Here is a 21,788-nt window from a genome sequence, read left to right on the forward strand (position 1 = left end):
TTAGGTTCAAATTCAGGCCAGAAGAAGAAAATGAAGGTCTCTTTTATTGGTGCAAGGCTCTTACAGGAAACAAGTCAAAATGATCAAGAAAGCACATGCTCACAGCACAACGGTCCCAAATTCTGCAAAAATTAGAAATGCCACTCAGTGACAACTCTAGGATGGATGACTGGGGAAATGGAAAAACTTTATACTGGTGCAGAAGGTGGCATGCTTATCAATTTGGGATTAGGATGCATCATTGGAAAAGTATGCAAGGAGTTTTAGGTTGCTTTTACCCATGCTATACTGATAGATGCTGACCCTTGCTAAGAGTACAAAAGTATTCCAACCTTCAGCATTCATGACCCTCAACTTGAACTTTAACAAGAAAAAGCTATGCTTAAAGGAATAGATGATTGTCCTTCAATGTTGCTGAATACACAGGAGTCTCTTCCGATAATTATTTTCCACAGAAGAAGCCATGTTAAGAATTGCCACCTTATCAAATATTAGTGTATATTTTCAGTGAAGAGCTATTTCTTAATTATTGGAAAAAATTGTTTTAAGAAAGATAAGATGGAGGTTATAACTAAAGAACATAGAAACTGGCTTCAACTGACAGAATTATTTTACTTGGTGCAGCTATCGTCAATGGTTATAATTTTAATAGAAAGTGTGAATGTAGAAAATCTTCCCATAGCTACAGCAAAAAAAATTATACTTTTCAACTAGAATGGTGCCATTGTCATCATCATCATCTTAAGCAATTTCTCAGGATCCACTTCAATGAGCTCTGAAATGACTGATAAGTCCAATGCGTGATCTACAGATGCTGCCACATGTGGGCAGGTAGTGCTGAAGTGTTGGGTAGATGGGCTGTTTGGAGGTTTGTGCGCTCCTTTTGCTGTCTTGACTTCACCTCTGCACATTCCTGATGAAGTCTCTTGATCCGCTCATCTCCTCCTGAATGAGTCTTCTCCATTTTGGTCAGTCAAAAGCCAGGGTCTCCAGAGAGTCCAGAAGTATGCTTAATCTCTTCAGGGATGCTTTGAGGACATCCCAAAAGCAATTCCGCTAGTTTCCTGCTGCGACCAAGCTCAGAGTAGAGCAATTGCTTTGGGAGTCTTGTGTCAGGCATACGATCAACATGTCCCACACAGCAGAGCTGGTTTTGAGTGATTAGCACCTCAAAGCTGGCAAGTTCCTCCTCTGAAGGTCTCCAGCATCACAGATTCCAGTCTTCAGCCAATTTGACTCACTCCACGTGATATCAAGAAATGGCTAAAGGCATTGGATGCTGCAAAGGCTATGGGCCCTGATAATATTCTGGCAATAGTACTGAAGACTTGTGCTCCAGAACTTGCCGTGCCCCCTAGCCAAGCTGTTCTAGTGCAGCTACAATACTGGCATCTACCCAGCTATGTAGAAAATTTCCCAGGTATGTCTTATACACAAAAAGCAGGACAAACCCAACCCGGCCAATTACTGCCCCATCAGTCTACTCTCGATCAGCAGTAAAGTAATGGAAGGGGTCATTAACAGTGCTATCAACCTGCTCACTGCCCAGTTTAGGTTCTGCCAGGGCCACTCAGCTCCTGACCTCATTACAGCCTTGGTTCAAACATGGACAAAAGAGCGGAACTCCCGAGGTGAGGTGAGAGTGACTGCCCTTGACATCAAGGCCACATTTGACCATTTGTGGCATCAAGGAGCCCTAGCAAAACTGGAGTCAATGAGAATCAGGGGGAAAACTCTTCACTGGTTGGAGTCATACCAAGTACAAAGGAAAATGGTAAAGGTTGTTGGAGGTCAGTCATCTCAACTGCAGGACATCACTGCAGGAGTTCCTCAGGGTAGTGTCCTAGGCCCAACTATCTTCAACTGCTTCATCAATGACCTTCCTTCCATCATAAGGTCAGAAGTGGGGATGTTCGCTGATGATTGCACAATGTTCAGCACAATTTTTGACTCCTCAGATAATTAAGCATTCCATGTCTAAATGCAGCAAGACATGGACAATATCCAGGCTTGGGCTGACAAGTGGCAATAACATTCATGCCACACAAGAGTCAGACAATGACCATCTCCAACAAGAGAGAATCCAACCATTGCCCCTTGATGTTCAATGGCATTACTATCACTGAATCCCCCACTATCAACATCCTGGAGATCACCATTGACCAGAAACTGAACTGGACTAGCCATATAAATACTGTGGCTATAAAAGCAGGTCAAGGGTAGGAATCATGAGACGAATAACTCACCTTCTGACTCCCCAAAGCCTGTCTACCATCTACAAGGCACAAGTCATGAGTGTGGTAGAATACTCCCCACTTCCCTGGATGAGTGCAGCTCCCACAACACTCAAGAACCTTGACAATTTCCAGGACAAAGCAGCCCGCTTGATTGGCACCATATCTACAAACATTCACTTCCTCCACCACCGAAGCATAGTAGCAGCAGTGTGTACGATCTCCAAGATACACTGCAGGAATTCACCAAAGCTCCTTAGACAGCACCTTCCAAACCCACATCCACTACCATCTAGAAGGACAAGGGCAGCAGATAGATGGGAACACCCACCACCTGGAAGTTCCCCTCCAAGTCACTCACCTTCCTGACTTGGAAATATATCGCCGTTCCTTCACTGTTGCTGGGTCAAAATCCTGGAACTCCCTTCCTGACAGCACTGTGGGTGTATCTACTCCACATGGACTGCAGCGGTTCAAGAAGGCAGCTCACCACCACCTTCTCAAGGGCAACTAGGGATGGGCAATAAATGCTGGCCTAGCCAGCGAAGTCCACATCCTAGGAATATAAAAAAAGAATGAATGCAGGAGTTACATTCCCTGAAATTGATGTCAGGTTGACATCATCCCCCTCCCGTCTTTCCAAGAACCCTCTTGGATCTGACAGGAAACCACTTAAGGTAATTAAAAAGTAAGAGCTTCTTTAACTCTGGATTCTGACTTCCCCAGCCAGTGCACTGGAGCCATGATTTTTCTGCAGTTCACCAGATTGAGAGGGCACAGTGGGAAGTCATTGTTGAAACTGGCCTGATAGCAACAGGATAAAGGCTGACATCAGCAAATCTGTAGCTAGCGAATGAAAGGCTAGTACTGATAGGAATAAATCTTTCAGCTTGAATTCATTGATTTTATTTGAAACAGCAACTTTGTTCAGTGCCTTGTATTCCACTGAACTCAAGCTCAACCATTCTGCAGTTGTTTGGACCTCTGAAGAGGAGCTGCAGCTTGCTTCAGTCCAGCAGCCACAATGACAGGGGCAGTTGCAGGTGCCTTCTCCATGGCCAGAGGACAAAATGGATGAGCATCAGCTGCACCTGAAGGAATGACAGCCCCAGCATAGGGTCTGCTGGCTGAGGGTCAGCTTCCTTGACTTCTCCAAACCACAGGTCCTCAGAAAGCACAGGCTCTTACAGCAGGCAATTGCAGATAAATTCAGCCTTTTGAAAGTAGACCTCCTTCCAATAGGCGCAGGTGGCCACACTTCTATGGTTTCTTGGGAAGGAACAGTAAGATTCATTCAGGAGCAGAAGTACATGTTCTGTTAAAACAGTGGATTTCTTTATTCTCTTTCCATTCTCCCTCTACTAGTACATGCGAACGGTAGCCTTAAGCAGACAAAGTGCACAATGCAATTCTCAATATGCTACATCCCCACCTCGGCTTCTTAGTAAATGAGAGGCATAGCGTGTTTTTAATGGTTTGTTTTCAAAAGTGTAAACAATAAACTGAGAAAAACTTGAACATTCAACTTCACCAGTAACACTATTACATATTCTAATTTCTATATTGATTGCATTCAGTCATGTACAATGAGATGAAAAATTTGTTCACCAACTGAAAATAGTCCACTTCCTAACAGACTCACTCGAGAATGATTGACATTTTTTCATGTCAGGATTTCATCATACATCAGGTATGGTCTCATTTAACTCATGTTCTTCATCTGAGATGTTGACCTTCGAATTGGATTCGATGCTTATGAATAGTGTTTTAAGTGTTTTGAAGAAATTACATTTTGTGTGAGGATTGTGAACCACGTTTAGCAGTGATCATTGATCCTTATTGGCTGGATATCATTGAGGTTTTTTTGCTTTCCAACATGACCATCACATTTCACAACCAGTTTATCTCTTGGCTTTAACTGTGTAAATTGCATGTTTCACTTTGCATTTATTTTCATTCGATCCTTCCATTCTTGATTGTGTTCATGTACATGTTGATTGTAAGCTTCGCAGGATGGCTCAGGAAGACAAATGCATTGACATGTTGGGTGTCCAAAAACGTGTGTAGCTAGAGGCTTTCCAGCAGTCAAATGAGGAGTCACTCTGCAATTGCGAAGAAAGTGCTTCCTTAACTTGCTCTCAGCTGTAGGCTGTATGTATCACTTTTTTTTTAAGGTAAGCATAAATCTCTCATCTTCTCCTTGAGCTCTTGGCCAACTGGGGGTGATTTTTTTGATGAGTGAAACCCAAATTTATTAAACTCATGACTATTGAATAGGGGTGCTTGGCATTTCTCACCATTTGGGGGACTTTGAACAAAGCAAAAATCTGGTCAATCTTTGGGATGACTGCTTTTGTTGAGGTAGGTGTAACGATTTCTACCACTGGGACTCTACTGTAGTCAGTGACAACAAGCAGGTGTTCGCCAGTGTGCATGTCTGCAAATTCAATCCCAACTTTAATCCATGGTCCTGCAGGTGGTTCAGGCACCTTGAATGGATCACAAAGATTTGACGTTGTTGTTGCTTGACATGGCAAACACTGGCTAATTTTGTGCTCTACTATGTGGTCAATTCCTGCGAACCATACTTTTTCTGAAGGAGTTGATTGTTTTTTAACAATTCCTTGCTGACCTTCACGTGCCATATCTACAACATATTCTTTCAATGTTGGTGAATTACAATACAGTTGCCACATAACACAAGATCATATGTGGTTGCAATGGGTGAGCTAATTTTGAACATTATAAAGACATTATAGTTTGTGAACGGTTTCATTTGTAGATGCTCTCTTGATCACATCACTCCAATTTCATGAATTCATAGCTGTCACACATGGTTTCAATGCCTCATCTTGTTTTGTTGCCACTCTGATGTCAGCTAGTTTTAACAACTTTGGCAACATGTTTAGGCTTAGTTAAGATGTTGTTCGGCAACCGTTTCTTCATGACTCGTATGATTGACTATCGGCAAAGGATGTCATGAAAGATTCGATTCCACTCCTTTCATTATTTACTAGTTGATGTAATAGACTCTTGATTGCCACGAGTGCATCTCTGGCCCCCCCTGGACCTATGAATGAAGCAAAGATAGCAAGGGTTTGACTGCCCTCATCTATGTCAAAGCCAATATAGTTTCAGGCCTTGGCAAAAAGACATCGGTACAGATACCACCAGCAGATCCCTGAGTTAAGCTTGCCCAGCTAATACTCAACGTGGATCTTGTACTCTTGTAGTTTGCATATCCGGCACTCTATTTGTGTGGTGGTTTGCTATGTGGATTGTTGAACAAACTTCCTAGTGGTCTATGATCAGTTATTACTTCAAACTCGCTTTATGTAAGTAGAGATGCAAGCGTAAGATATCTATGTGATTGAGAAGTGCACAATAAAACTCTCAGTACACCAATACACTACAGCTGGCTGTCAAGGTGACCACAGCCTTCAATTTTTTTCATGTCAGTTCCTTCCAGCAATCTAGTGATTTCTGCACTGATGCCTGTTTGCCAAGGCCTGAAACCATATTCGCTTTGACATAGGTGAGATTAGTCAAACCCTTGTCATCTTTGCTTCACTCCTGCGGCATCTTAGATTGCACTCATGTAGCAATCAACGCTCTATTAGATCAACTAGTAAATAGTAAAAGGGTGGTGAAAGGAGGAGTGGGGCCAATTAGGAAACAAAAAGAGGATTTACACACGGAGGCAAGGGGCATGGCTGAGGTACTAAATGTATACTTTGCATCTGTCTTTACCAAGGAAGAAGATGCTGTGCAAGCCCCAGTTAAAAAAGGGGTAATTCAGACCCTTGAAGGGTTTAAAATTGATAAGGAGGTGTTGGATAGACTCTATAAATATGGTGATAAGTCACCAGGATCAGATGGGATGCATCCAAGGATGCTGAGGGAACTGAAAATGGAAATTGTGGAGGCACTGGCCAAAATTTTCCAGTTTTCCTTCAGGGGTGGTGAGAGATGGCTGAAGAATTGCAAATGTTACATCCTCGTTCAAAAAGGTATGTAAAGGTAAGTCTAGCAACTTCAGGTCAGTCAGTTCAACCAAAGTGGTGGGAAGGTTTCTAGAAATGATAATTCAGGACATAATTAATAGTCACCAGCAAATGTAGGGTAATTAAGGAAAGCCAGCATGGATTTGTCTAGGACAAATCATGTTTAACTAATTTGCTGGAGAGTTTTGATGAGGTAACAGAGAAGGTTGATGAGGATAATGCCATTGATGTGGTGTACATGGACTTCCACAAGACATTTGATCAAGTACCGCAAAACAGATTTGTGGGCAAAGTTATAGCTTCTGGAATAAAAGGGACAGTAGCAACATGGATACGAAATTAGGAAACAGAGTAATGGTTAATGGATGCTTTTTGGACTGTAAGAAAGTTTGTAGTGGAGTTCCCCAGGGATCAGTGTTGGGACTCTCTGATATGTATTAATGACCTTGAACTCGATGTACAGGGCATAATTTCAAAGTTTTCCGATGATACAAAACTTGGAAGCATTGTGAACTGCAAGGAGGATAGTGTAGGATTTCAAAACGACAGACAGGTTGGTGAAATGAATGGATAAGTGGCAGATGAAATTTAATACAGAGAAATGTGAAGTGATTCATTTTGGTGAAAAGATTGCAGAGAGACAATATAAAGTAAAGGGTACAATTCAAAGGAGGTGCAGGAGTAGAGGCACCTAGGTGTATATCTGCATAAATCATTGAAAGTGGCTGGACAGGTTGGGAGAGTGGTAAATAAAGCATACAGCATCCTCGGGTTTATTAATAGAGACATTGAGTATAAAAGCAAGGAAGTTATGTTAAATGCATATAGAACACTGGTTTGGCCTCAACTGGAGCAGTGTGTTCAGTTATGGGCAGAATATTTTAGGATAAAGGTGAAAGCATTGTAGAGAATGCAGAAAAGATTCATGAGAATGCTAGGGATGAGAAACTTTAGTTACGTGATAGATTGGAGAAGTTGGGACAGTTTCCCTTGGAAAAGAGAAGGTTGACAGGAGGTTTTACAGAGGTATTCAAAATCATGAGGGATCTGAACAGAGTAGACTGAGAAAAAATGTTCCCATTGGTGGAAGGATTGAGAACAAGAGGGCACAGAATAAAGAAATTAGCAAAAGAAGCAATGGTGACACGAGGAAAAACTTTTTCAAACAGTGAGTGGTAATGCACTGCCTGAAAGTGTGGTGGATCTAGATCCAATTGGAGGCACTCAGGAGGGAATTGGATTGTTATCTGAAAAGGAAGAATGTGCAGGGCTATGCGAAGAAGGTGGGGAAGTGGTACTAGGTAAATTACTCTTATGGAGACCCAGTACAGACAGGACAAGCTGAAAGGTCTCCTTCTGTGCTGTAACAATTCTGTGAACTAGGCACAACTGTTTGCCATTGAAAACCCTGCAAATTCTGGGCCAAAATTACGATATCTGAAAATGCCATAAAAAACCCTACCTGTTATCCCTGCACACATTAAAAAAGGAGTAACACTCGCACCACAGTCACTATTGGCTGCCTCCTAATAGATTGGAACCTAACCTGCATGTTCCAGTTTAATGCATGAATACATTAAAAATGCATTTAGCTCTAGTGGAGTAACAATAACCTCCAAATCTGAGTTATCCAAAATATGATAGTGGAAGTTAAGTCAGTATAAAAATATGAATAATAATTGACAGATAAAGACGCTTTGGTCCATCCAGCTTGTCCCACACAATTGCATATCAATGTATGTACTCTACCTACCCATAAAAAGGTAAATATCCCAAACATCAATTCTAATGATGTGTTTTAATCATTATTTTATTTTGCAATATATTGAAATAATTTAATGTAACAAATGGAGATGACCATACAAAATAATGGTGAACAGTACAGTTATGCAACTGTTTTACTAATAGACTGCAAGTTGCAACCTATAGTCCTCTTTGTGCAGGGACAAACCTCAAAGTTACTTACATTGTAGAGTGCAAAACAGTATAAAATAAGCTGGAGGCAAAAGCTTAAACATAAGATTGGTTGAGAATTGAAAGGCACAATAGAAGAAAAATACTTGAGTTTTTTTTTAAAGCAGGGACAGTGGAGAGAACTGAATAAAGAGGGCACGACTGGGGCTAAATGAGGGGATATCAAAAGTGAAGAAGTGAAAAACAGTAAGACGCTAGGTGTTAGAACGATGGAAGGAGCATGCAGGAATTTGAAAATTAAGTCAAAAATTGAAGTCCGCTCTCCAGCAATCCATAGGGCCCAAGTCAAGAGAGAGTGAGAGATAGAAAGGCAGTGCTGTGCTGCACTTTGGCCCAGTCTTCTCATTTCCAGCCTTTCCCCGGCAGAATACATGCTTATTTAGGGCCTTGAAGAGCTGTTCTCTGTAATCAAGTCACCAAAAAGTAACTTGAACAACAATTGTTTGGAAAATTACATGTAGTGCACCCACAATTTTTTGACCTGCACACACATGTCAGCCATCACACCACAGATGAAGACTCAAAAAATCTACTCTATATAGTTGATCTGCCATGGCACTGCATACAATTTTTGTTTCTCTTCCATTCTATCACTTATATTTGAAAAGATAACAGCTAGCAGAAAGTGAGTTCAAGTTTGTAATATAGCTGGTAGAGTTTATGAAGTCATTTGACATTTTGACAATCATAATCCCTGCAGAAAAATGCTCATATGAATGTTGGGTGAATGTAGGATTCTGCCCAAATGTGATCGTTGAAAGACCTACTGAAAGTCATTTACTAGCTTCGAACAATAGGGTGTTTGGTGTCTGTGAAACTGTAGCCCATCAAGAGTTAGCTCAGGGAAGCAATTAGAGGTCACCACCCTGCACAAGTTTGGATTCCTAGTTAGATACTGCATGAGCTGACCAAGTAGATTGCAAGATTTCCCCCGAGGAAGGAAACAAAAACATACAATGATCTAACCTGTAGCACTCACCCTTGCTACTAGTCTATGTCAGTGGGATGAGCAACAAATGTTTGCCTTGCCAGTGACACTCAAATCCCATAAAAGAATTTAAAAAAATCATACTCATTATGTAACAGTTTTGGGTCATTTACACCTAAGTATTACGCTATACCATTTACACACTATGTATCGGCATTAACCACCTGTCTCCGATTAGTTCGTGCCACTTACATCCATTACTTACCAACTTGTACCATTCACACCTGCTCCATCTACTAATGACACCTTAAAAAATCAATATGCTGTGTATACTTGTAACAGCCAACCTGTGCATTTACACTAGCTACCTGCTACTCTGCTGCATTTAAACCCACCACCAATTAATGTGTGCCATCCACATGCAACAGTGGCATCGACCAACTATTCAGCATCATTCACAGCCATCATTTATCAGCTTGTGCCATTCATGCCCATCACCCAACAGTTTAAAAATCTACATCAAATGGGAAAACACAATCTAGACTGACTCAATGCAGTACTAAGTTACACATTGTCTTTGAGAAGAATTTAAACTGAGACCACTCTTCCTGCTCAGGTGGATGAAAAAGATCCCACATGAAGGGGAGACCTGAAGTTCTGACCAACATTTTTCCTTCAGGCAAAACAGATTAACTGATCATTTGTCAATTTGCTGTGTGGCATCTTTCTGTGTGCAAAATTGCTGTTGTGTTTACCCTTTCTTAAAAGGAGTACACTTCAAAAATCAATATTAATCGGTTGTGCTGTGCATCCTGCGGAGGTGACAAAATGCTAGATAAGTGCATGATTTTGCTTATATAAAAAAAATTGCTGGTTTCAAGCCAATTTCCCTTTGCTGAAAGGTTTGAAGGAGAGGACAGATTCTGATGACCAAAAGGTAGCAGGAGACGAATCTTATTTGTATAGTCGTGGCTATCCCTAAGTCTCCCTACCATTAGTTATGTTGTCCAATTTGTGTATGAATTCACCTGCTGAAATCTTCACTTCCAAGAGTTTGAATCTTTTTGAACTCTTACTCCTAAAGCTGTTGAAACTACATATTTCAATTTTCACAACAACAAAAAGGACTTGAGAAACTTATTTTACATGGTAGCAAATTATTTTTGTACTCTGCTGTAGTTTATTCAGATGTATTCTTACTACTGAACTCTGGTCACTTATTGATCCTTGTAGTATTTACTGTGTCCTGTATGGTCTGTTTGTAATTAAATTAAGCAGAAAATTCAGTCTGACCAGGTTAATTTCCAGTTTTTCAGTCACTTGTCTTACCAGGGGAGCAGAACTGCAGTTCTGAGGAAACACGGCTTCTCTTTTGGGTCTTCTCTATACTTGCTCTTTCAGATCAAATTGGAAAACATGAAATGCTTGAAAAAGGGGTTGAAGTGAATGTGTTCCTCAGATAAAAACATTACATGCCTGCTGAATTCAGACCAACAGTTAGCCAATGTAGATTATTGAGACTTTGAGCACAGAACTTCATGACTCAGTATAATATTAACAAGTCTGGAGTGAGGCAAGAGATTAGGAAAAAGAATTTTACTCCAGAGTAACAGATACAAAGAAGAAATTCTAAGATAAAGTAGTTCATGCTGTATTAATAAACACCTTTAAAATGACCTGGGCAGAGCTGTGTATGGTTCATGAAGAGAGTGCACTTGATGGATAGGATAAGTCTGAATCACAAGTTCATAATTACCCTTCATGGAAGTATCAATTTTTACAGAAATACTGGGGACAATATACCTGCAATAGACTAAGACTCTCTAGGCTTGGGTTTCCTCCTGAATACCACTGCATCTGTGCTCTGACCCAGCAGGGAAAGCTGTGAGCTGCCCCTTCACCACCCAACGATTTGAAAATGATAGCGAGGTGAAGCCTCACAGTTGAAATAATTTTCTTGCCATATGTCATTGGTTTCGCTGACCCCACAGCCTGCAAAGTGATGGTAGTCACTGAGGCAACAGCCGAAGGTCCACTAATGTCCCTTTTTAGAGTAAGAGGGCCCAGTGATGGGAACCTCTTTCTTTCTCTCTCTCTCTCTCTACAGGGCCCTTAACTGCATCTTGACAGCTGCAACTCTTGAACAGAAGTTCCACAAACATTTTCAGGATACCTTTGCTCTTCTAATGATGCCTCCTCCTCAATCACAGCCAACCAACGCAGCGCAGCAGTGGTAGACGTTCCTTCCTTTGAGGAAGCTGTCACAGCCCTAAACAAGGCTAAGAACTCAACCATAGTACTGAATACAAATCCAGAAAATGTAAAATAAGTAATTATACTAAAAGTGCCATAAATTGGATTGGTAACTTGTGGTTTAGGTATATGCAACATCTTTTCATTAAAGTACATTAAGGCACGAAGAGAAATAAAATTCTCCAATCACAACAGTTACACAGGGGCTTGAGGGCATGCCCCTGTCATTGCCTATCCTGTATGACCTGAGACATACTTGTCAGAAAATTTACACAAACTGAAATCCCACAATACATTTTACATTGAACTGAAAATTATGAAATTATTTTACTGAGGAGTGCAACTGGCATATGGCATGTTAAATGTTGAATAGGAATAAATAAGGTCTTAGTCTCACTTTTACAAGCTTAGTTTACAAAAGACCAAGAGGATGTTGACATTTCTAAGAACCTTGTTCAATATAATGCAGTGTCAAATGGCTTAATGTAACTTTTTAATGAAAAGTGATGGAGGTGATTAAGAATTTTAATAAAAATAAAGATTTGTTGACTTACCCAAAGTTCCAACATCTTATTTCATTCATAGCTAAGAAGTTCCCTAAGTAGTCGACTTTGCAGCTACAATAAACAGACAAGAGAAGACAATTTCCGTACACAAAGATAGCTCTCTCGTGTATCGTATTAATTTTGAGCACAATGTTTCATCTCTCCAATATCTACTTACCTACTTATGCCCTCCTTTACTTCCATATTTCTGTAGTGTACTTCATCCAAAACTCTATTACCTGTTTACTAAGTTTCACCGAGTCCCATTTACTTTTCTCTAGTGTGCTTGTTGACCTACATTGACTTCCAGTCTAACAACACCTCGATTTTAAAATTTTCACCCTTATGTTTCATTCTCTCCATGGCCTCTCCCTTCCCGTCTTTGTAATCTGCTCCAGCCTTACAAAGCCCTCCCGAGATCATTGCAAAACTCTGATATCCATCATTCCACCAGTGGTGGCCATACATTCAGCAGCTCTGTAATTTCCAATCTAAACCTCTCTATATCTCTACTTCTTTCCCCTCCTTTAAGACTCTCCTTGAAACCTATTTCACCTCTTTTAATATATTTTTATGTGGCTCGTGTCGAATTTTAACTGCTAACACTCCTTGTGAAGTACCTTGGAATGATTTTGTTATGTTAAAGGGGCTATATAAAAGCATTTTGTTGTAGTGGAACTAGAGTCTGGCCTGACACTAATCTGACAGGATCTTTGAGTGATTTGATGAAAATGCCAGTTTTACAACAATAAACGGGTAGAGGAAAATAGCAAGGCACTAACACAGTATAGGGGTTCTTTCTCATCAATCCCTCATAAGTCGCCCGTGATGCTCCTCATGGTGTGTTGCAGGACCTGCAGATTTATAACAGCAGACAGCAGCAAAGTTGTTATGGAGCATACAATGTACTTGTAGGGCTACAATAAATCAAATAATATCTCTATTTTATTTTGCACTATTCTAAAGATTGAATTCTGTGACCCAATCCATTTAGATGAGGGTATGTTAGCTCATTTGGCTAGCATGTGGTTCAGAATAACACATAGGCCAGGATTTCCGGGTCGGCGAGCGGAGGGTGGAACTCCCGATATCACCCCGCCTCATTTCAATTTTCAGGTTGGCGGGGGTTCAGCCGAATCAGCTGTGCGCCCACCGACCTGTCAATGGCCTATTGAGGCCATTGGCAAAGTAATTAACATAATTAGTGGACCTGCCCTTAAGGTTGGCGGGCAGGCCAGGAGCCCTGGCGGGCATTGGAAAAAGCATGAAACCTCATCCATGGAAGGGATGAGGTTTCATATAGGTTTTTAAAAATTTAATAAAAGTGTAACTAAAAGTGGTGGATATGTCCCAACTCATGTCTCAGTGTCACATGAGGGGACATGTCAAGGAAATTGTTTTTTTCTGTTTTTAATATGTGGAGCCAATCTCCCTGAGCAGCACTTAGCCTCAGGGAAATGAGTGTGCTCTTTCACACGCATGCGCGAAAGAGCGCACTGTCAGCTCAGGGAATCCCCCCCCCCAACCCTGCACCCTGCACAGGGAGCGCAGAGCGTACCTCCACGTGCCCGCTCCTGAATGACCCCCCCAACTGGGAGAAAATTCTGCCCATGGTGCAGGTTTAATTCCCTTTCTAAGAGAGACTTGCGACCTGCCTCCTCACCGTTCCCTAGAGAGTGGAAAGCAATGGCAAACCACCAATGACAAGAAATGCCAAGAACTCAGGATGTAGCATCAGCAGACAATGAGCCAAGGGCCTGCCTCCAACAGAAGAACACATGAATGAATCCATTTAGATGTGCAAAAGCTAAATGAGGGACGTCTATAATATGGGTAAAGTGTTGAAAATGGTGGAAGACATATACTCAAATTCATGACAGCATTTCAGGTGCCTAGAACTTCTGTTCTGGGACACAGCTGAAATTTTACTCCATCAATGTACTCAAATTTTAAAATCTCTTTCCTCCTTTAAAACCTTGGATATACAAGACGATAGACATCACAAGGTAGGTACAGTATATGGGTTTAGTAGTAGTGTGCAGAGAAGGTATTTGTAGTGTTCAACAACAGTTATGGGGATGCTGAGCTTTGGTAGCATTGGAGATGGATGTGGCAAATGGCAACGTTGTGGATTGAGCACCTAGGATTTGGTACCATTGACGATGAATCTCAGGATGTGAAAGCATTGGAAGCAGTTCCAGTGATTTGGGAACACTAGCAAAATCCAGAGTCTGGCAGCTCTTTCAGAAAAGGTCCTGGCTCTGGGATCATTACATATAAGTTCCAGGGATCTGTCAGTATTGGGGTGAACTTTATAGGGTTTGATTGCATGTGCAGGAATTAAGTGATCTGGAGCACTGGGGAACTTTGGGTGTATTAGATGTGAGAGGGATCTTGGAATATGAATGTGTTGAAGAGGATTTAGCAGTTTGGGGTCACAAATTTTTGGGAGTTCTGGGAAAGATATCCATGGAACTGAAATGGAAATATTTCAATAATCCCGTTCGCATTCTTGCAGCCTGGAAAGTGATCCCGAGGTCCGGGGATAACAGGGACTTTGTGGCACTGGATCCAACTGTAGATAATCTGACTCAAAGCATGTCCACGCCATCGCTGTTCCTGCCAATCAGGAATTTTCTCTTCTGGTTGCAGACGATCAGCCCACACCATGGCCTGAAGTCAGTTTTTAAAGTCAGCTGTTTGTTAATACTGTAGCTGATGTACATAGCAGCTGATAATACAATGAATCAAACGCGTTGCATTGATACCCATTGGTCATTGGCTCCACCAGTGATCAGGCACAGAATTAGGCTCTGTGTCCTTTCAGTATTGTTGGGTAAGGAACACTTCAATGTTCTTTGGCACCTTCCTGGCTACTTGGCTGATCTCCTCTCTGATGATTAGGACCAATAGCCCATACTTGCTCTGCTGAAACACTGGGCCCTTCATGGCGAAAAAGGTTTACGAATGGACTTGTGGTCAATGATCACCGCAAGACAATTAAGCAAGTTAATGCGTGAAATCCTGGTAGCTCTCACCATTCCTTGACCCTGTGGCAGTGAATGTTGCTGTAACAAAAATTGAGTTTTTTTCTCTATGGTTTTATTTTATGTCATGATGTTAAGCAGATAGAATTCAAAGGTAAGGAATTTATGCTCCAGTTGTACAGAATCTTGATCAGACCTCATCTGGGCTACTGCATTCAGTTTTGGGCACTGTGCAATACTTCCTGGGACGGTTAAACTTTCAATTGCCGATTTTACCCTGCTCTGACTGCTGCACAATTCTACACGAAGTGGGATCAGGTAGCCATATCCATGGAGACTTGGGCTATTTGCCCTATTCTTAACTTGTTTTTTATACAGATTTCCTTAGAGCTTTTCCTGGCAGGTGTAAAGTAAACTGAGGAATGCAGCTCGAAGTAAGTCAGTTGAAGTGTCAACGCATTTCAGCACCACGGCAACCCTGATGAAATTCACCCTCTCCCGGCATTGTTTACTCTCCACTGCCCCAACAATGTTCACCTACGAACAACGTTCTCCCCCTCGACAATGTTCACGCCCCTATATTCATGTTTCCCCCTCCCGGGAATGCTGAATCCTGACAACAATGTTCACTTGCCAAGGTTCAAGACAGGCTTTTGTTAGGAAAAGGTATCAAGGTAAGTAAATGAGTTGAGATACAGATCAGGCATGATCTAAATTAAATGACATAACAGTTCGAACAGCTGAGTACCTACTCCTGTTTCTATCTAACCAGGCCCAGTGTTCACGCAACCTATATTCATGTTTCCTGCTCTTCCCTAACTATCCAAGCCAATGTCTATTCAATATGGATCGAATGGAATCCTTTTATTATTTTAAAACCCAAATCAAATCTCCTTAAAATGAATGTGTTTTAGAGCAAATAGCTCCATCTCCAGCCTTCCATAGTAACCAAGGAAGGTGGGAGATGGAGATGCAGAGTAACAGCCTGAACAGGGGGAAGGCACAATTTGAACTGAGTAGGTTGGAAGGAGAAAAGGTGGTCAGCTTGAATGAACATGGGAAGACAAATCTAACTTCACTACAAAGTAAAAAAATGAGCCAGGTTAAGTTGAAGGAGGTAGAAAGATCAGATGTGAACTTGAATGATAGGAGGAGTATCTCAGGGGTGGTAAACTGGTTGGGATACAGTGTGCTTCTATGGGGTCAGTGGAGTTTGCATGCCTTTGAACATGGGCCATTAAGTAGTAGGTGTAGACTACGGATTGTGAAACTAATTTTTGAGGTAGTGATGGCCTGGTTGATTCCGTATAAATCAGTGCTACAGCCTCATCTATTTACATAAAAGCAAAATACTACTAATGCTGGAAATCTGAAACAAAATCAAAAATAGCTGGAAAAGCTCAGCAGGTCTGACAGCATCTGTGGAGAGGAAGACAGAGTTAATGTTTCGAGTTCTGATGAAGAGTCATACAGACTCGAAATGTTAACTCTGTCTTCCTCTGCACAGATGCTGTCAGACCTGCTGAGTTTTTCCAGCTATTTTTGTTTTTGCCTCATCTATTTTCAATTGTGACAACCTTCGACCTGGAAGCAGTAACTAGAAGGAAACTTTGTAATTTCTTTAAAATGTCTGGGAATCTGTAATTATTTTTGAAATATTTGAAAAGGATTCTTGAGTTTGTAAAAAAAGAGATCAATTGTAATTGTCTTGGGTAATAATAAATACTGGTCCATGTGACCTGCTGGTGACTCTTAACCTAGAAGCAGCCAACAGGAAGGAAGTTAAAGATATGGATGCCCTGTAGCCAGATTCAGAAAGGTGAAGATACTGCTCTAAACAAGATTGGTCTAGAGGCAGAAGGCGATCAGCACACAGAAAGAGAAGTAGAAGCAGCAGAGCTGAAGTGGAATTGAGAAGGTTCCAGAATAAGGAAGTGCGCCATACAGGGAAGACTGAACAGGTGGAACCCTATTTACGCAGAAGGTGCTGCCTGCAGAAATTTGGCTAAGTCCCTGAAAGAAAGAGACAGGAATACTGCTTAGATGAACTATGTGACTGAAACTGGAGCTATACAAGTAGAGTGGGTTGCCAAGAAAATCTGTAAGATAGTCTTTGTTATATCTGCTATTCCATATGCAATATATGATTTGTACCGACTGTGATTTGCTTGTTAATTTACATTCAGTTTGATTCTAACATAAAAGTTACAAAAAGTGAAATCTTTTTGAATTTCTTCAGTTCAGTAAATTTGGTTGTTTTCGTTCACAGTTTTCCATGGGGATCGTAACACAATCTATATTAATGACTTAGTCAAAGAGATCTATATTTGTTGATGATACAAAGTTAGTTGGGAATATAAGCTGTGAGGAGGACATAAAGGGGCTGCAAAAAGATAGAGACAGATTGTGAGTAGGCAACAAGGTGGCAGATGCAGTATAATTTGGAGAAGTGTCACTTTGTTCGCTTTGGTAGTACGAATAGAAAAGCAGAATATTATTTTAAAAATATGAAACAAAAGTTGATGTTGAGACACACTTGGGCGTTCCTTGTACAAGGAACACACAAGATTAGCATGCAGGTGCAGCAAGTAATTAGGAAGGCAAATGACATGTTGGCCTTTATTGCAAGGGGAATGGGGTACAAGAATAAGGAAGTCTTGTTAGAATTGTACAGAGCTTTGGTGAGAACACACCTCGAGTATTGGGCACAGTTTTGGTCTTCATATCTAAGGAGGCAGTGGAGCATAGGTTCAATAGATTGATTCCCAAGATGGGTTCTCCTGTGACGAAAGGCTGAATACAGTGAAATGGGGCCTATACTCTCTGGAGTTTAGTGAGAAGTGATCTGATCGAACCACACAAGATTCAGAAGGGGCCTGACAGGGGAGAAACTGAGGTTGCTTCCTCTGGCCGGGGAATCATATTTAGGACTGAGGTGAGGTGGATTTTCATCACTCAGAGGGTTGTAAATCTTTCAAATTGTATGCCCCAGAAGGATGCCCAATCTTTGAGTACATTCAGGATTAAAATCGATAGATTTTTGATCTCTCAGGGAACCACAAGATTTGGCATGCAGATGGGAAAGTGGAGTTGAGGTAATTAGCCATGCTCGCACTGAATGGCAGAATAGCTCAGGGTCCCAATAGTCGACTCCTGCTTCTATTTTCTATATTCTTAAAATCCAAAAAAGCATTGTCTTTAATGTTGGATAAAGTGTTTTAAATTATCAAAGAGCAAAGTTTAAAGTAAAATCCAAAACTTCCAAAGGATTGTGCCTCTTCAAACCCTCAGTCCTCAAATATGTGCAATCCATTTTATCTCAATTTTTCCTTTGAAAATTTAGCAAGGAGTTATATAATTTCCCTCTATCATTACAGGAATATTGTTTATACTTACAGTTTAAGCGACAAAGACCGTGTAATAATTATTTTTCACACCGTGTAAATCTATAAATACAGCATCATTGTGACTTTTCTATGTGGAAGATTGTCAGCTCTAAGTTCAAGAGCACCTGGCGCTCGCTCGGCTCCTTAGCGCGCTCCGGACATTTTCAAACAGACTCCAGCAGCATTCCACTGCCAACCGTCAGCGGGCCGGGGCTTCGAGGGAGGGACTGCCTAGCTTCCCCTTTCCTACCCCGGCTCTTCCCGCCCTCTCCCTTCCACTCCGTGTTTCTCACTTGGTCAAAGAGCAGAAACTCGCGGTTCGCCCGCACTTTCGGTTCGGATGTTTTAAAGGAGCTGCTCTTAGCTTCACTGTCCGGGCTGAAGGATGCACGTAAGAGCCGCGGTGGGGGGGGGTTGGGGTTTAACTGAGCCCAGCTTCGAGGGAGGCGGGCTGCCAGGAATAACACGGCAACCACCTATGGCAGAAAACTGCTGCTGATCACAGGCTGCGCGGCGGGGATCGGACATATGGTTTGGAAACCTTGCTGGCGGCCCGGGGTTATATTAGAGCCGTGATGTGGTTTAGGGGCAAGGTTAGAAACCGCTGTTCCGGAATGAAAGTTTTTAGTTGACAATTCTTACTAGGGCTAATTTTAGTACAGACTTTACCATGGGCCTTAAGTCCTTCAAAAAGGCCAAACTTTTCAATGATAAAAACAGAAAATGCTGGAAATACTCTGCAGGTCCGACAGCTTATTTAGAAAAAAGGAAAACGGTGGAACTTTACCAGTTCCATGGTGATGGGATTGATGGGCGGCAAAATGACGGGAGAATCAGAGCGGATCTGTTATGTCTTCCTGCTGCTCGCTAAATTTCTCATGGACGGTCAGGCAACCGGATCGGGACCGCGCAAACCAGCGGCAAGCACCGAAACTGAGCTTCTTAAGTAGCCAGTGTTTTGCAGAGGGCGAGTACAGGTGGGGGCGCTTGGCCTAAATAGCCAAGTGGTTATGGTACTGGGTTTGTAACCCGCAGATCAAGAGTTCAAATCTCACAATGGCAAACTATGAAACAATGTAACTTCATCTGAAACAGATGGAAACAGGTTTACTCAAAAGAGTATCAAGAGTTCATTTTCTTAACGATCTCGTGGAGGTAATTGTGGATTCAGTTGGTTTCCTGATACTGAGGAGAGAAGGTGTGTGGTGTTGGTGTTGCTGCTCCTCAGTGTTTCAACTGTTTCTGCTGCTGCCTTTGGGGTTGTTACTTCTGCTGTGTGCTGCTGCTGCTTCTGCTGCTGGCTTGCCCCTGTGGTGCCAAAGGAGAGAGAGGGAGAGAAGAGAACAGTTGCTGCTGCTTTGGGGTTGTTGCTTCTGCTGTGTGCTGCTGCTGCTGCTTCTGCTGCTGCTCCTCCAGTGCTGCCAAAGGAGAGAGAGGGAGAGAAGAGAACAGTTGCTGCTGTTGATACAGGACAGGAAGGCCAGGAGGCCAGGACTGAGTTGGAAAACAACATCCTAGGTGGGTGTCTGAACTGTGTATTTTTGTTTAAGGTGGGGGCAATTAAGGACTGTGTTTTTGTAGGGGGAGGCAAGAAGACTGCCAGAGAAGTTGGGGAAGGAAGAGAGGGAGGGGGTGTGTGTGTGCTGAAACCATCTTTCTGCCACCCCTCCCCCCAACCCAGCCCTTTTCCCGGTAAGGCCAGCAATAGCTGGTGAAGACATCGCCTCCCCCTGCCTGCCTGAAGAACATCAGGCCCCCACCCACCGTCCATCCACCATCGAGGACACCCACCTGGACATTTACCTCTTTCCCTTCTGTGCCTCCCTGTCTTTTACTCCTCTCCCTCCTCTCCTCTCCTGCCTAAAAGAGAGGAGGTTGTTTCTACCTCTCTCCCCCACCCCCTTTCCTCCCTATATATATAAAAAAAATATATAAAAAGAAAAAAAAAACAAAATGGCCAATCCTTCCCGGGGTGGGCGTGGCTCTGGCCCTAAGGCCAATTCACCATCGCCTGTGGCTGGGCCCTCGAGGGCTAATGTGGAGGCGGTTTTGTCACCGGTGGCAGGGCCTCAAAAAAAGAAAACTTATGCGGGGGTGGTTGCTTCTGCGGCTCCAGCTGCTCCCGCTGCCCTGTCACCATTCCGCCTCCTGACCAGGGCCCTTGGGGTAAAGAGCTATGCTCACCCTGAAATGACAATAGAGGCCTGCGTAAAGGCTATGGCTGGGGTCGTCGGCCCCTCAGCCATTGTCGCGGCCTCTAAAATGTATGGGAAGGCCATATTCTTCTTGAGGTCCGAGCGGGCGGTGCACCTCGCCCTGCAAAAAGGACTCACTGTGGGCGGGACTTTTCTGGCGGTGGACCCCCTTGAGGCCACCGCCCAGAGAATTATTATTTCGAACGTCCCGCCTATTCTATCCAGTGAGCTCCTCCTCCCCCACCTTAATAAATTGGGGGAGGTCAGGTCGGGGGTTGCACCAATCCCGCTCGGCCTCAAAGACTCGGCCCTCCGCCATGTGTACTCCTTCCGGCGCCAGGTATTTGTCCGCTTGGCCCAGGAGGAGTGCCTGGAGGGGGCCTTCGTTATCAATTTTGAGGGGACCGCCTATCGGGTCTTCTGGACCGTGGAGGGCGTGCGGTGCCATGCTTGTAAGGAGGCGGGGCACGTGAGGAAGAACTGCCCCGCCTCCAAGGCCACGAGCCCCACCCAAGCGGCCACGGCTGGCACCGCCCCTCCTCCCCCCGCCACCACTCCATCTCCCTCCCCGCAAGGGGAAGCGACGCCGGCGGCCACTGCCATCTCGGCTGCCGGTGAGGCGGGCGGAGAGCCCCCGCGCCGTAAGAAGGCGCGGAGGAAGACCCGCAACCTGGAGGCGGCCCCTGAAACGCCCCAAAACCCCCAAACACCTGCAAGCACCGGCTCGGGGGAAAAGACATCATCCGGCCCCTGCGTCGTGTCCGCGTGTGCTCCCGGGCCCGTGGGTGCTAAGGCGCCGAGTGCTGGGCCCGGCGTCGTTTCTGCGCGTGCTCCCGGGGCCGGCGGGGAAAAGACGCGGGACCCCGAGCCGGGGTATCTGACACCCAAAACCCAGAGGGTGGAGTGTCCGGGAGGTCTGGACAAGGAGGAGGGGGCCTCGGAAATGGAGGTCTCCCTAGCCCCCAGCCTGACCCGGAAGAGACGTCACGCTTCGGAGGAGGAGGTGGGTGATGCCCAAACTGAAGAAGTTGGGTGTGTCCCTTCCCCCGATGAAGAGGTGGTGGCGTCTCCGCCAAGTAAAATCTCACCCTGTCCTCTGGGGGAACTCAAAACCCCTGCACCGACTCCCACCACTGTTACCCCTGTCAACCTGCTGCAGTCCCCTGAACAGGGCCCCTCGGGGGTCGCTGAAGGCACCTCCCTTGAGGTGGTGCCCGACTCAGAGACCCTCGATACCCCCGAGGTACCTTCTGGCTCATCGGGGGACTGCAACTTTCAAAAT

This window comes from Carcharodon carcharias, chromosome 10, assembly GCF_017639515.1.
Source record: "Carcharodon carcharias isolate sCarCar2 chromosome 10, sCarCar2.pri, whole genome shotgun sequence".
In the NCBI taxonomy this organism is placed as follows: Eukaryota; Metazoa; Chordata; class Chondrichthyes; order Lamniformes; family Lamnidae; genus Carcharodon; species Carcharodon carcharias.